Source organism: Sciurus carolinensis, chromosome 3, assembly GCF_902686445.1.
Source record: "Sciurus carolinensis chromosome 3, mSciCar1.2, whole genome shotgun sequence".
Taxonomy (NCBI): Eukaryota; Metazoa; Chordata; class Mammalia; order Rodentia; family Sciuridae; genus Sciurus; species Sciurus carolinensis.
This window is the reverse complement of record NC_062215.1, coordinates 214,523-228,956: the sequence shown is the minus strand read 5'-3', so window position 1 is coordinate 228,956 and position 14,434 is coordinate 214,523.

The window sequence follows — 14,434 nt, the reverse complement described above, 5'->3', positions numbered from 1 at the left end:
TGTCTCTGTGTGCATGCCTGTGTCTGTGTGTTTGGTCTGTGTGTGTCTGTGTATGTGTGTCTCTGTGTGTATGCCTGTGTCTGTGTGTTTGGTCTGTGTGTGTCTGTGTGTGTCTCTGTGTGCAAGCCTGTGTCTGTGTGTTTGGTCTGTGTGTGTGTGTGTGTCTCTGTGTGTATGCCTGTGTCTGTGTGTTTGGTCTGTGTGTGTCTGTGTGTGTCTCTGTGTGCAAGCCTGTGTCTGTGTGTTTGGTCTGTGTGTGTCTGTGTGTGTGTGTCTCTGTGCGCATGCCTGTGTCTGTGTGTTTGGTCTGTGTGTGTCTGTGTGTGTCTCTGTGTGTATGCCTGTGTCTGTGTGTTTGGTCTGTGTGTGTCTGTGTGTCTCTGTGTGTATGCCTGTGTCTGTGTGTTTGGTCTGTGTGTGTGTGTGTGTGTGTATCTCTGTGTGCATGCCTGTGTCTGTGTGTTTGGTCTGTGTGTGTCTGTGTATGTGTGTCTCTGTGTGTATGCCTGTGTCTGTGTGTTTGGTCTGTGTGTGTCTGTGTGTGTCTCTGTGTGCATGCCTGTGTCTGTGTGTTTGGTCTGTGTGTGTCTGTGTGTGTGTGTCTCTGTGTGTATGCCTGTGTCTGTGTGTTTGGTCTGTGTGTGTCTGTGTGTGTCTCTGTGTGCATGCCTGTGTCTGTGTGTTTGGTCTGTGTGTGTCTGTGTGTGTGTGTCTCTGTGTGTTTGCCTGTGTCTGTGTGTTTGGTCTGTGTGTGTCTGTGTGTGTGTGTCTCTGTGTGCATGCCTGTGTCTGTGTGTTTGGTCTGTGTGTGTGTGTGTGTGTGTCTCTGTGTGCATGCCTGTGTCTGTGTTTTTGGTCTGTGTGTGTCTGTGTGTGTGTGTCTCTGTGTGCATGCCTGTGTCCGTGTGTTTGGTCTGTGTGTGTGTGTGTCTCTGTGTGCATGCCTGTGTCCGTGTGTTTGGTCTGTGTGTGTATGTGTGTCTCTGTGTGTATGCCTGTGTCTGTGTGTTTGGTCTGTGTGTGTCTGTGTGTGTCTCTGTGTGTATGCCTGTGTCTGGGTGTTTGGTATGTGTGTATGTGTGTCTGTGTGCATGCCTGTGTCTGTGTGTTTGGTCTGTGTGTGTGTGTGTGTGAGTGTCTCTGTGGTTATGCCTGTGTCTGTGTGTTTGGTCTGTGTGTGTCTGTGTGTGAGTGTCTCTGTGTGTATGCCTGTGTCTGTGTGTTTGGTCTGTGTGTGTCTGTGTGTGTGTGTGTCTGTGTGTATATGCCTGTGTCTGTGTGTTTGGTCTGTGTCTGTGCGTCTATGTTTGTGTGAGTTTTTTTATGTGTCTCTGTGTGTATGTGTGTGTCTGTATTTGGTTGTGTGTGTGTGTGTGTGTGTGTGTGTGTGTATGCCTGTGTCTGTGTGTTTGGTCTGTGTGTGTATGTGTGTGTGTGTGTCTCTGTGTGTATGCCTGTGTCTGTGTGTTTGGTCTGTGTGTGTGTGTGTGTCTCTGTGTGCATGCCTGTGTCTGGGTGTTTGGTCTGTGTCTGTGTGTGTGTGTCTCTGTGTGCATGCCTGTGTCTGGGTGTTTGGTCTGTGTCTGTGTGTGTGTGTCTCTGTGTGCATGCCTGTGTCTGGGTGTTTGGTCTGTGTCTGTGTGTGTGTGTCTCTGTGTGTATGCCTGTGTCTGGGTGTTTGGTCTGTGTGTGTGTGTGTGTGAGTGTCTCTGTGGTTATGCCTGTGTCTGTGTGTTTGGTCTGTGTGTGTCTGTGTGTGTGTGTCTCTGTGTGTATGCCTGTGTCTGGGTGTTTGGTCTGTGTCTGTGTGTGAGTGTCTCTGTGTGTATGCCTGTGTCTGTGTGTTTGGTCTGTGTGTGTCTGTGTGTGAGTGTCTCTGTGTGTATGCCTGTGTCTGGGTGTTTGGTCTGTGTGTGTCTGTGTGTGTGTGTGTCTGTGTGCATGCCTGTGTCTGTGTGTTTGGTCTGTGTCTGTGCGTCTATGTTTGTGTGAGTTTGTTTATGTGTCTCTGTGTGTATGTGTGTGTCTGTATTTGGTTGTGTGTGTGTGTGTGTGTGTGTGTGTGTGTGTGCGCCTGCCTGTCTCAACAGGGTCCATGTGGGGTGCACAGTGTCTTTTTCTGAACCCGAAGTCCAAAGGTCTCTTCCACATTCTCCCCGGGTAGGCAGAGTCTGGGTCCCTGGCCCCTGGACCCTCTGGCTGCCCTGCCAGGCTCAGCCTCCTTGCCCTGGGCTTCTGCTGCTCCTGGGAGGAGCGGACACTTGAGGCTCCTGTCTGTTGCCGTGGGGACGTCCCTTCTCCTGCCTGGATGGAGGACTCCTTCCCATCCCACCTCCTTGTCTACTGGGGCAGAGGAGGTGGCTGAGGGGCCAGGGGCTGAGGCCACCTGGATGAGGGGATGGCCTCGCAGGTGGACGAGGAGTGCAATTCAGAGGAGGCCCCAGGGGGCCCCTCAGGGGGGTGGAGCAGGGAGAAGGGCCACCAGGAAGGGGAGACCCAGGCACTGGGCCGGGCCTGGGAGAGAAGAAGGCAGTCTGGTCCGTGCTGGGAGGTGTTGGGGACTCGGAGGGCTGCCCTCGGGTGCTCTGGGGGGGCCGCAGGAGAGGGGGACTCTTCACTGCACTGGTCTTGCCCTCTCCTGGGCCTGGGAGGCAGAATATCAGGGCCAGAAGGTCACTCTTGAGTGGCTCCAGAGAGGCCGGGTGTCTGCGTGGCCTTGGCAGGTAACCAACTCATCGCTCTGAAAGGGGTCGCGGTCAGCCGACTTGCATCTTTCGGCCCATTTTGACCTTCAGTCTCCTGTCCAGGGCCCAGGTGTGGGGAGGGGCCGGAAGCTGCAGGGAAGCCCCGGGCGTGGGAGTGGAGGGCCATTGCCCAGGAGACTCTGCTCCCAAGCCTGAGGGGCTCCTGTGTCTTCTTCTCCAAAGGAACTGCTAAACCCTGCAGGGAAGGAAGAAGACCAGGGTGGCACAAACCCAGAACCAGCCACTGGTGGCCAGAGGAAGCCAGCGTCTGGCACAGGCATGCCAGATGGGGCAGCCCCACGCTGGCCTCTGAGGTCACTGTGGTGGCTGACCAGGGGCTGTGGGGTCTAAAAGGTTGCCTGGTGGACTCTGAGAGGCAGCGTGTGGTGCGCACAGTAGGTGTGTGGCCAGAGCCGGAAGGAAGGAGCAGGTTGGGTGTGGTCGCGTCTGGCTCCAGCCCAAGCCTCTGCCTGCCTCCACCTGACCAGTGACCAGCGGCTTCCTCTGTCTTGTCCACACTAGGCTCCGGGGACCCAGGCTGCCTGCTCCACCTGGGCCATGGGCAAGGCCTGCTCTCTGCCGGCTCCCCCGCTGGTTCCACCTCCTGTGGGCAGCACCAGGAGGCTCCACACTCCTGACCCCTCAGCCCTGAGGGACTCAGCCGGACGGTCTGGGCTTCACTTCTCACCTGGTGGGGCTGGGCCATGCGCCCAGACCCTGGTGCCACTTCTGTCCAGGTTGAGAGACCCTGGAAGCCCAGATGAAGGTGAGGGGTGTGGGAGGAGGGAGCTGCTGGACACCTCAGACACTCTGGTCTGCAGAGTCCCTCTTCTAAGCAGTGAGGGTCCAGTGCAAGGTCACTGTGGGACCAGCTCACACAGGAAGGGACCAGGCCTTAGGGCACAGGAGAGCGGCTGACCCAAAGGAGACCCAGCCCAGAGCACCTGCAGCCTGGGGAGCCGCCTGCCCCTGGGAAGGAGGCTGCTAGTCTCAGCTGCATAGGGATGGACAGGAACTGCCAAGAAGGATAGGTCCTGAGGCCCAGGCCTGGCCCTCTTGTGGGACAGCAAAAGCCACAGGTCAGATAGAGACCTTGGCTCACAGCTGCTGGTTCCTTGCTTCCTCTCAGCTCTGGGGCCACCTGGATGCACCCTCCTGCTCCTCCAGCCCCCCTGCTGGCTGTCCTTGGTGGTCCTTGGCCAGGATCCTCCCTGCCATCACACACAACCAGGACACCGCCGCAGGACCCTGTCAGACCCAGGAAGGGAGTCCCTGTTAGGGACCTGAGCGGGTCTGCAGCTGACTGGGGCCATGGGGGCTGTGGGGCCTGGGCACAGGATGTGGAGAATGGCCACTGGGGACAGAGAGCTGCTGGCCAGGCGCCCCAGTCCCCGCTCCAGCCAGCCCACAGTCCTGGACCACACGTGGAGGGGAGCTGGCCGTGACTTTCCTACCCGCGGCATCACCTGTTGCCCTTGGGGAGCCCCGTGGAGAATGTGGAATGTTCCAGGTGGGCTCAGCTGTGCCCATGCAGCTGCAAGTCTAGAGGGGGCTGGATGAGAGGTGCCAGCAGAGCAGGGGCCACAGGGCAGCCTCAGCAGAGGAGGGTCTGCTGAGGACAGAGAGGCACTTGAAGGACTTTACAGGTGGCTTGTAGCTTCTGAACAATGCATCTGAAGTGTGCCCTAAAAGAAGAGGGCAGGGAAGTCAGAGAGGGGGTCCCTGGTCATCCCAACCCCACATCCCGAGTTGGGGTGGGGTTTCCTGGGGAGGCGGTGTCTCCAGAGGCCGCGGCCACTGAGGGAGCTTTGGGACCTGGGGCTGAGGATGAGCACAGGGGGAGCAGGCTGAGGTGGGCAGACCCACTCTGCCAGGCCAGCCCCCGCTGGGCGCCCTGTGCCTTCCGAGCCCAGAACCTGTGCTGCTGTCGTCCTCACTTAACAGGTAGGCAAAGCCTGGCCCAGGACGGCTGGTGAGGGAGCAGCAGATTCTCATCTGGCCAGGAGCCGCCTGTGCACTGCATGCGGCCGACCCTGAGGACTCCTCTCGTGGCTGCAGGTGAGAGGCCTCTGCTCCCCAGCAGCTGGCAGCAGGGACTGGCAGGCAGGCTGCTGGGTGGCTGCTCGGGGTGACGTCCCCTGGGGCCGGCCTGGCATGCTTCCCCTGGGCTGGCCCGTCCAGCTGTGGGGTGAACCCTGGCTGCCCGGAGGGAGCTGGTCCTGCTGGTGCCTCCTCACAGAGCCCTGAGCAGCTTCGCTGTGTCCAGCAGGGAAGGGCCTCCTTGGCCTGCCGGCCCCTTGCCAGGCATTGTTGGAAATCCTCAGACCTCGGGCTCAGTAGGACCCCACCTTCACAGAGCAGGAAACAGGGTCACCCTGGTCCTCAGTGCCCGGCCTGCCTGGGGTGGGACGAGGCCACCTCTGGGTGCCTGGACTCTGCTGTCCCAGGGCCACGAGGCTGCTGCGAAGGCCCACGTGCCGAGCACTCCACGCCAGGGCTGGTGTCACAGCCCAGGAATGCAGGAAGAGGCCTGGGATCTGGCACGAGGCGTGGCAGGGCCCAGGAATGTGCCTCGCAGAGATGATTGTGCGTTTGGGGAATACGGGAGCAGTAAACGGGTGGACGCCCTGATGCTGCTTCTCTTGCCGAGGGCCCAGGCGGCAGCCGGGAGCCGCAGGCCAGGCCACCTCGGGTCGCTGTGGACCAGAGTGCCTGGTGGCTGTGATGGGAGTGCCCGCAGCAGCCCTGAGGAGGGGAGGCCAGGCCCGTCGGCAGCCCCACCCAGCACGTCTGACCGCAGGCCAGAGCCCTGCAGAGTGCCAGAGGGTGGGCCTCTCTGCAGCCCCTCCGCAGGCAGCAGCACTCTCCTGCCGAGCCCACCCCGCCACCCCCACCCCGGGACCTTTTGGGCCTTGCTTTCCGAACCATCCGAAGCCTCGTGTGTCCACGTGTGCTTCCACAAGTGGGGTTTGTTGCACATGATTGAATTTTTTTATATTTGTAGTTGTAGATGGACACATTTACACGTGGTGCTGAGGATCGAGCCCAGTGCCTCACATGTGCACACTACTGCTGAGCACAACCCCAGCCCCATTAAATATTTTTAACTGTATAAATACACATATACAACATCCACTGTCTTTGCCATTTCTCAGAGCGCAACCCACAGTGGTGCAGTGGCTGCTGCCGGCCACCCCCAAAACTTCCCCGTCTTCCTGACTGGAGCCCTGGCCCATGAGCCAGCTCCCTTCCTGCTGCTCCACCGCCCCTTGTGAGCACCATGGCCACGGCTCTGGGGCTTGCTGAGGACTTCGCGGCCGGTCCTCTGCCTGGCTGGACTTGCTGTCCTCGAGCCAGGAATCCCCACTCTTCAGGAGAACCATGTGGCCATGTCTTACCCACCCGCCTGCTGGAGGCTGGAGGCCATTTCTAGCATTTGGCTCTGTGGATGCTGCTACTGTGAACATGAACAAGCACAGGCTTCTTTGTAGGCAGCAGAGCATGTGGGGGCTTTTCCCATGTCCTTTCCTATGGGCTCAGGATTGGGGGCGGTCACTGCCCTTCTCCTGGCCCTGTGCTCCTGCTGACATTGGCCTCAGGCTGGCAGCACTGACCTGTGGGAGAATGACCTCCTGGTGAATTGGCTAAGGTGGGGGCTTCTCTGGGCCCAGAGTCTTGGCCCCTCCCCTGATCCTGCAGTGGGCAGCTCAGAGGGGTCACCTCCAGGGAAGCGTCTCCCAAGGTCATTTCTGTGTCTCCAGTGTCTATGTTCAGGGCTGCCAGTTCTTGATTGGGTGGGTCCTGTTTTCAGAGATTCATTTATCCTTTTGTCTTATGAAGAGGGGTGTGTATGGGCAGGAGTTTGAGGTCCAACTAGCTAGGCAGTAGCACCCGTCCCAGGTCTCAGTCAGCAGAACTCCAGCCGCGTGGAGAAGATGTGCAGGAGGTTTGCAGAGGGTGGGGAGGGACCCCGGGCTGCCCCGAGGGCCCAGGTGCAGTAAGTGGGAGTGGGGGATGTGCAGGAAGGGCTGAGATCCTGGGCATCCAGCCCCAAGTCCTGAGCTTGTGGAGCTGCAGGGCCCTCCTGGCACCTCCTCCACCCCTGTCCTTTTGGGGTTGCACACTTGTGCCATGTGGGCATCTTCAGTGTGCGTGTGGAGGTGACGTGCTCAGGTGGGTGTCTGGATTTCCAACAGTGAGAATTTTCAGTCCAGAAAGCCCTCCCTGCCCCTAGGCGGGCTGTGGCTGGCTGGGCTGGGTGGCAGTGTGGGGCCCTAGCCCGCCTGAGGACAGTGCTGGGGAGCTGGTTATACAGTGTCACGGGTGAAGGACATTTTGGGGACACATCCTCCACCGGGAGTTCACGCAGTGTTTTCAGGTGGTTGGGACTCATGAGGATTGTCCTCTGGCTTGACTTTAACAGCTGTGTATCTGTGGACAGTCCTGGGATCACACTGGGGATGGCCTGAGGCTGTGGGTACGTGGTTCTGCATTGTGGGTGGTTGGTGGACATTCAGGACTCGGGTCTCCTCCACCCTCAAATTCCCCATCATGCTGGGTGGACAGCTGGGTACTCCTCATTCCCTCCTTGTGCCCCACAAATGCCACAGGTTGAGAAGCAGGTAGCCTTGTCTCCCACCTGCAAGGCCCTTGGGGGCCTGGTTGCCCTGAACTCTGGGGGTCTCAGGCTGCAGGGTGACCAGCTCTGGGCTCTCAGTGACATTTCTCAGGTGTGAATCCTTCCCTGACCTGGGTGAGGACGTGGGGAGGGAGGAGAGGACTGAGCTGGCCCACACTGCGGCCACAGGTGTGGGTGCTTGGACCCTGCTGGGACCCTCCCTGTGCACTGAGCCAGGTGCCAGACTCAGCCTGCTCCAAGGGCCTTTTGCTCTCTTCTGCTGAAGGCCCCTCCACGTGGACAGCCCTGCGGTCCTCAGAGCTGGGATCACCACCCTCAGCGGGTGCCTGCATGGAGACCGTGCCTGGCCCCAGCACATGCAGTTCACAGCAAGGAAGTTATCCGGGCACCAGGAAGCCCCAGGGAGCCTGACGGCCGCGACCTCAGGATGGAGTGGGGGCTTGTGACAAGGCAGGATGGAGGCCACTCCTGCCGCTCCCAAGGCCCCCAACACTGACTGGCTCTGGCCCAGCCTGCCCTGAACTGGGCCTCCTCTCCACACCCCTGCTCACCCAGCCCTGGGCGTCTGAGGTCACTGGAGGCCTGTCTGACGCTTCATGTTAGCTGCTCACTTTGAGACCAGGAAGTCTGCTGGCAACAGGCCAGGGCCCAAAGGGCCTGCTGCCCATCAGCATTGACATTATGGCTGGGTTTTGCGTGGCGGACCATCAGAATCTCATTCATGTGGCCCAGGGTGACTTCAAACGGCTCTGCCACGGAGGGCCACCAACCCTTCGGGCGAGGGAGGATGGCATGGGGAGGCGAGCAGGTGCAAGGGACTTCCTGGAGGAGGCAGGACTGGGGCACCTGCTCACCTGCAGCCCACCTGAGCCCTCTGCGAAGACCTGGGGCCTCGCAGGAGAGGGCGGGAAGTGGGCGAGAGCTCTGGGCCGTCGTGGGGGCACGCAGCCATTTGCCACAGGCAGACACTCCTGCTCACTCCCACTGCTGTGAGGCTGGAGCCCCGTGGAGGCCACGCCAGGGGATGGTCGGCCAGCAACTTCCCCTGCCAGGTGTGGGTGCCTGTGTGATTACTTGGGAAGATTTCTCTCTGACTTCAGGCTGCGTGGTGAATCACACCTGCAGCATCTGGGCTTCGTTGGAGGGGAGCTCCGAGGCTGCTCTGCCCCAGGTGGATGACTTGCCTAGGGCTGGCCCACAGGATCCTGCCAGCTCTTCCTTCTGACGAGAGACCACGATTCTCCCCGAGTGGGCCCGGGGGAGGTGAGTCAGGTGCCAGTGGCCTGGCATCAGCGCTCTGCTTGCCCAGAGCTGGGCCGGCGTTCCTCACTGTCAAAGCCCAGAGAGCCAGAGAGCCAGTGGCAGGCAGGACCCCGCAGGGCACCGTTCTGCTGGCCTGGCCAGAGTGGCTCACTACTGTGGCTCACTACTGTGGCTCACTACTGTGGCTCACTACTGTGCCATGGCAGGGACAGACCTCGCACCCCTGCTGTGTGCAGGGCACCAGCTGAGGAGGCTGCGGGCCTTCGTCTGGCTTCCGTCTGGTGCCAGGATGGGCAGGTGACACTGCTGTGTGGGGCGGGTGGTAGGCGGCCCTGCCCTGAAGCTGGAGGTGGGCCACGTAGTGGACAAAGGGAACGCCACTGAGGTGTATGTTTTATGTATTTATATTTACTTTTTTGTTTGTTTTTAGTACTGGGCATGAACCCAGAGGCGCTTGACCACAGAGCCACATCCCCAGCCCTTTTTATTTTGACATGGGGTTTCACTGAGTTGCTTAGGGCCTGGATAAGTTGGTGAGGCTGGCTTTGAACTTGTGATCCTTCTGCCTCAGTCTCCCGAGTTGCTCAGCTTACAGGTGTGCACCATAGCACATAGCAAGGCGTTCATGTTAAAACTGCTAATTTTATTTATAAAACTTACATAAATTTTTTAAACAGACTGTTTGCAGAATTACCTGAGCACATTGCAAAGGCCCTGGTCCCCCCACATCCCTGTTGCTCACTGAGTGTGAGGGAACTGGGCTCCCAGTTGCTGTCCCTCCTAGGGAGAGGGTGCTACCGTTGAGGCCATTGTTCCTCTGCTCCTGCCTGTGACCCCATGGAAGGGCCTCATCTGAAGCAGGTAGTAGGTCCAGGTTTACTTGCTGGAAACCCAGCAGCTGCCAAACTGCCATGGCACTGGTTTCTCTGGTGGTCTCTGGTGGCAGCTGGTTTGAGCTTGGACAGGCTTGGTGTGGACTTGGCTGAGCTGATGGTCAGAAGTGGGGCTGAAACACCACTGGGCCTGACAGCCTGTGCGCTGCATTTGGGGACCTGAACCCTAATTCACGGCAGTGTGGTTGACATACAGGTGACCCTTTTCTGTGCTTTGCAGCCAAACCCTGTCCGTCACAGAGCTAAGGAGCCGAGCCTTCTGCTGATCCATGGAACTTTATTTCCTCTCCAGCACTGCTGTGCCAAGCCCTGGGGTCTCTGTGCCTCTGCATTGAGAGTGGAATTCCTTCCATTTGAGTTGGCAAGGGTGCGGGTCTTGGCACCACAGTGTCTGGGTGGTGCATGTGGGCAGTGTGTGGAAAGAGAAGCCTGGCAGCCGCCATGGCTACCCCTCCCCTGTCCTGATGCACAGCCCCAGACCTGCACAGGGCCCAGGCCGGCTCCAGCAGGGAGCTGCAGAGCAGCCTGGGGCCCACCACACAGGGCATGGGTTCTGCCCTGAGAAGTGTTTCTCTTGTCTCTTGACCCTGAGCAGGGCCTTAGGGCAGGGGAGGACAGCAGAAAAGGACCCAGCCCTGAACGCTTGCAGGGGCCATGTCTAGGATTTCACTCCTTCCCTCCAGGAAGGAGGTGGGGCATGATTACCCAGGATGTTCCGCTTGGGCCAGGGTGCAGGGAGCTGTCGTGCCCACGGGGTTGATCTGGGGCTGTCTCTGTGGGGCCTGGGCTGGTGGAGTGACCATGCTGAGCCACGGGAGGTCTGGGCAGGAGGGAGCAGCCTGTGTAACAGGTGCCTGGGTGGGGGTGCGAGCCCCGGGCTGGGCAGATGCCTGTTCAGCTTCTGCTGCCCTGCTGCTGAGCGGGAGGGTCGCCCCAGGTCCTCGCAGAATCAGACGGCCACCTGGGCTCAAAGGAGACCAGACACCTGGCAGGCAGTGGGACTGTGTCCCGTAGGTTGGCTGATTTTGACTCCTTTGGCTTGAGCGTCCTGAGGTGCTCCGCAGCCCTGGCTGCTCACACTGGGCAAGCTGCTGGGTCTTGGTGGCAGGCACCCGGCCCGGCAGCAGGAGGTCTCAGTGTTGGGGTCTGAGGAGTGGCGTCCTGAGTGGCTGCCATCGACATGGGCCGACATGCTGGTGTCTTTCCAGAGCAGCAGAGCATCGGACAGCGGTAAATCCACAGGCAGCACCCCTGGGTCAGAGGCCACTCACTGAATCCGTGTGGGTCCCTGCAGTCAGAAGCCAGGCGGCCACAGATTCTTTCATTCCACTCTTGATTGCTGGTATCTTAACACTCAAGTCACACATTGCACTTCACACAGTAACACAGACGCAGGTCACGGAGAGGCTGAGGAAGGGTTAGGTGGCCACTGGGGGTCAGGAGCCTGAACTGAGAGCAAGGCAGAGAGCACATATGGATGCAGAGTCTGTAACTGGTTAGATAAGATGAGGAACCAGCACACAGCTTGCTCAGGGCACAGTGGTCAACACAGGACTTATCTAGGCTGAGGTCTGGTTGGAGGCAGCTTCACAGTGTCAGACTGGATGTCAGCATGAGATGTCAGTATGGGGTGGAACTCAAAGGGCCACCACGAATAGGAGGAACCATGCTCCACTAAGACCTGATGGGATAGGAAATGGGAGGTGTGTCACTGTGTCATAGGCAAGAATCATGACAATGACCAGGGTGCCTCCGTGTCCATACTCAGGGTGCCCCTCCTTTCATGGGTCTCGAGTGAGGGGGCTGCATTCCTTGGTGGTCTGCTGTGATTGATGAGCTCCTGGGCTTGGATTTTCCAATATGTGCTTGATATGCCATGAATTCATATGTTGTGATGAAGTTCACAGGTGATCAGGCTGATTAGCAAAATTAATTTATCAGTTTGTGCCTTATGGTTTTGCCAGGCAGATGGTGATTCTTCACTTGTACAAACAGCCTATGGAGTCATTCACCTCAGCACCCAAACTCAAAATGGAGGAACTTATAGCAAAATGTTGCTTTTCAAAAAAGAGTAATTTAGGGCAGGCACAGCTTGAGAACCACTGCTATATACACCATGGAGTCACTCAGGGTGGGCACAGCCTGAGAGCTGCTGTTCTACACCATGGAGTCACTCAGGGTGGGCACAGCCTGAGAGCCGCTGTTCTACACACCATGGAGTCACTCAGGGTGGGCACAGCCTGAGAGCCGCTGTTCTGCACACCATGGAGTCACTCAGGGTGGGCACAGCCTGAGAGCCGCTGTTCTGCACACCATGGAGTCACTCAGGGTGGGCACAGCCTGAGAGCTGCTGTTCTACACACCATGGAGTCACTCAGGGTGGGCACAGCCTGAGAGTCGCTGTTCTACACACCATGGAGTCACTCAGGGCGGGCACAGCCTGAGAGCTGCTGTTCTACACACCATGGAGTCACTCAGGGTGGGCTCAGCCTGAGAGCCGCTGTTCTACACACCATGGAGTCACTCAGGGTGGGCTCAGCCTGAGAGCCGCTGTTCTGCACACCATGGAGTCACTCAGGGTGGGCAAGCCTGAGAGCTGCTGTTCTACACACCATGGAGTCACTCAGGGTGGGCTCAGCCTGAGAGCCGCTGTTCTGCACACCATGGAGTCACTCAGGGTGGGCTCAGCCTGAGAGCCGCTGTTCTGCACACCATGGAGTCACTCAGGGCAGCACAGCCTGAGAGCCACTGTTCTACACACCATGGAGTCACTCAGGGTGGGCACAGCCTGAGAGCCGCTGTCCTACACACCATGGAGTCACTCAGGGTGGGCAAGCCTGAGAGCCGCTGTCCTACACACCATGGAGTCACTCAGGGTGGGCTCAGCCTGAGAGCCGCTGTTCTGCACACCATGGAGTCACTCAGGGTGGGCAAGCCTGAGAGCTGCTGTTCTACACACCATGGAGTCACTCAGGGTGGGCTCAGCCTGAGAGCCGCTGTTCTACACACCATGGAGTCACTCAGGGTGGGCTCAGCCTGAGAGCCGCTGTTCTGCACACCATGGAGTCACTCAGGGTGGGCAAGCCTGAGAGCTGCTGTTCTACACACCATGGAGTCACTCAGGGTGGGCTCAGCCTGAGAGCCGCTGTTCTACACACCATGGAGTCACTCAGGGTGGGCTCAGCCTGAGAGCCGCTGTTCTACACACCATGGAGTCACTCAGGGTGGGCACAGCCTGAGAGCCGCTGTTCTACACACCATGGAGTCACTCAGGGTGGGCTCAGCCTGAGAGCCGCTGTTCTACACACCATGGAGTCACTCAGGGTGGGCACAGCCTGAGAGCCACTGTTCTGCACACCATGGAGTCACTCAGGGCAGCACAGCCTGAGAGCTACTGTGCTGTACCTCATGGAGCCCTTGCGGGCACAGCCTGCTCTCCACATGCAGGTGCTGGTGGAGTCAGGAGGAGGGAGGGGGATGGGATGAGGGGCGTGGTGGCCAAGGGACATTCTGTCCTCAGTTCTTTCTGTAGCCAATCCTGCCTTGGGAATTGGGGTCCCCCTGCGCCTGAGCCTTTCTCTCTGGGATCTGTGAAGAGATTGTTCTGTGCTCAGGGAATGGCAGCCAGTCGAGGGGCTGGGTGGTGTACGGTCCTGCCCGGTGGCCATGGAGACAGGCAAGGTCGGTTTCAGTTCCTGTGTGCTATGGGACCGCAGTCTGGACTTAGGGTATTTGAGGATGAAGCCTCTGGTGACCGACCCTGTCCTGACTGGGTGCCATGGCAACTGAGGACCACGCCGTCTCCAGGGCAGGGTGCTCCCTGCTCTCCAGCCTTCCCCTGGGCTATCTGGTTGCCCTGGAGCTGGGCCATGGGGCGAGGAGGCTGGAGGCTCAGGACTCCCGGTGTCAGAAGTAAATTAAAGGCGGTGGAGAATGAGCAAACACCAGAAGACTGTGACGGGCAGGGGACTGTTGACCAAGATGTGAGCACAGAAGCGCCCAGCCTGGGAAAGCCGAGGGGCAAACACAGCCGGAGTCCCCGCCATGAGGGCTGCTGCCCAGCTCCTGGAAAGCCAGGCAGCATCGTCTTCCCTGTGCAAGGGGGGCCAGGTCCCACACTGGCCACCCAGCAGCCCCCCACAGACCCTTGGGTCTGTCCACCTGTTCTCAAGGCCGCATCTCTCACACTACAGGAGGACTTTGCAGGTGCCTTCTCTAGGGCCTCAAGCTCCCTCTGGGGCTAATTCTAGGGTGTTGGAGTCAATGTTTGTCTCCCAGGGCAGGACTGAGGGCTCGTCCTGGGCCAGGAGACCGGCTGGGAACGTGTCCTTGGAGTCTACAATAAGAGTTCTGACAAAACCTGCAAGACACGGGTCGTTGTCTGGACAGGGCTGGTGGGAGGGGTCTTCTGAGCTGAGGGCTTGGGCCTGGAAGATGAAGCCTGAGGCATGGTGGCCACAGGGTGTGTGCAGGGCTGCAGAGGCACCGAGCACTTACGGCTGGAGATCAGTTCCCCCAGAAGAGGCCAGCAAGTGCAGCCGATCCACAGTCTGGGTTGAACCCAGGTTCCTCATACCTTCCTAGTACCCACAGCCCAGGAGATGTTGTGAAAATAGAGGTCTGATTGTGTAAGTCACACATGTTAATTGTTTTACAGCCTCACATGTGTGTGTGACATCTCCTCATGTCTCCTGAGTCACAGAGAAGAGGGATTCGAGGGAACACCTGCACCCCAACTTGAGTCCTCCACACACACGCATCAGACACCCACACCCTGAGCCTGAATCCTCCGCTCACACCTGGCTCAGCACACTCGCACCCTGAGCCCGAGTCCTCTGCTCACACCAAGCTCAGCATACCTGTACCCCAAGACTGAGTCCTCAACAAACACTCAT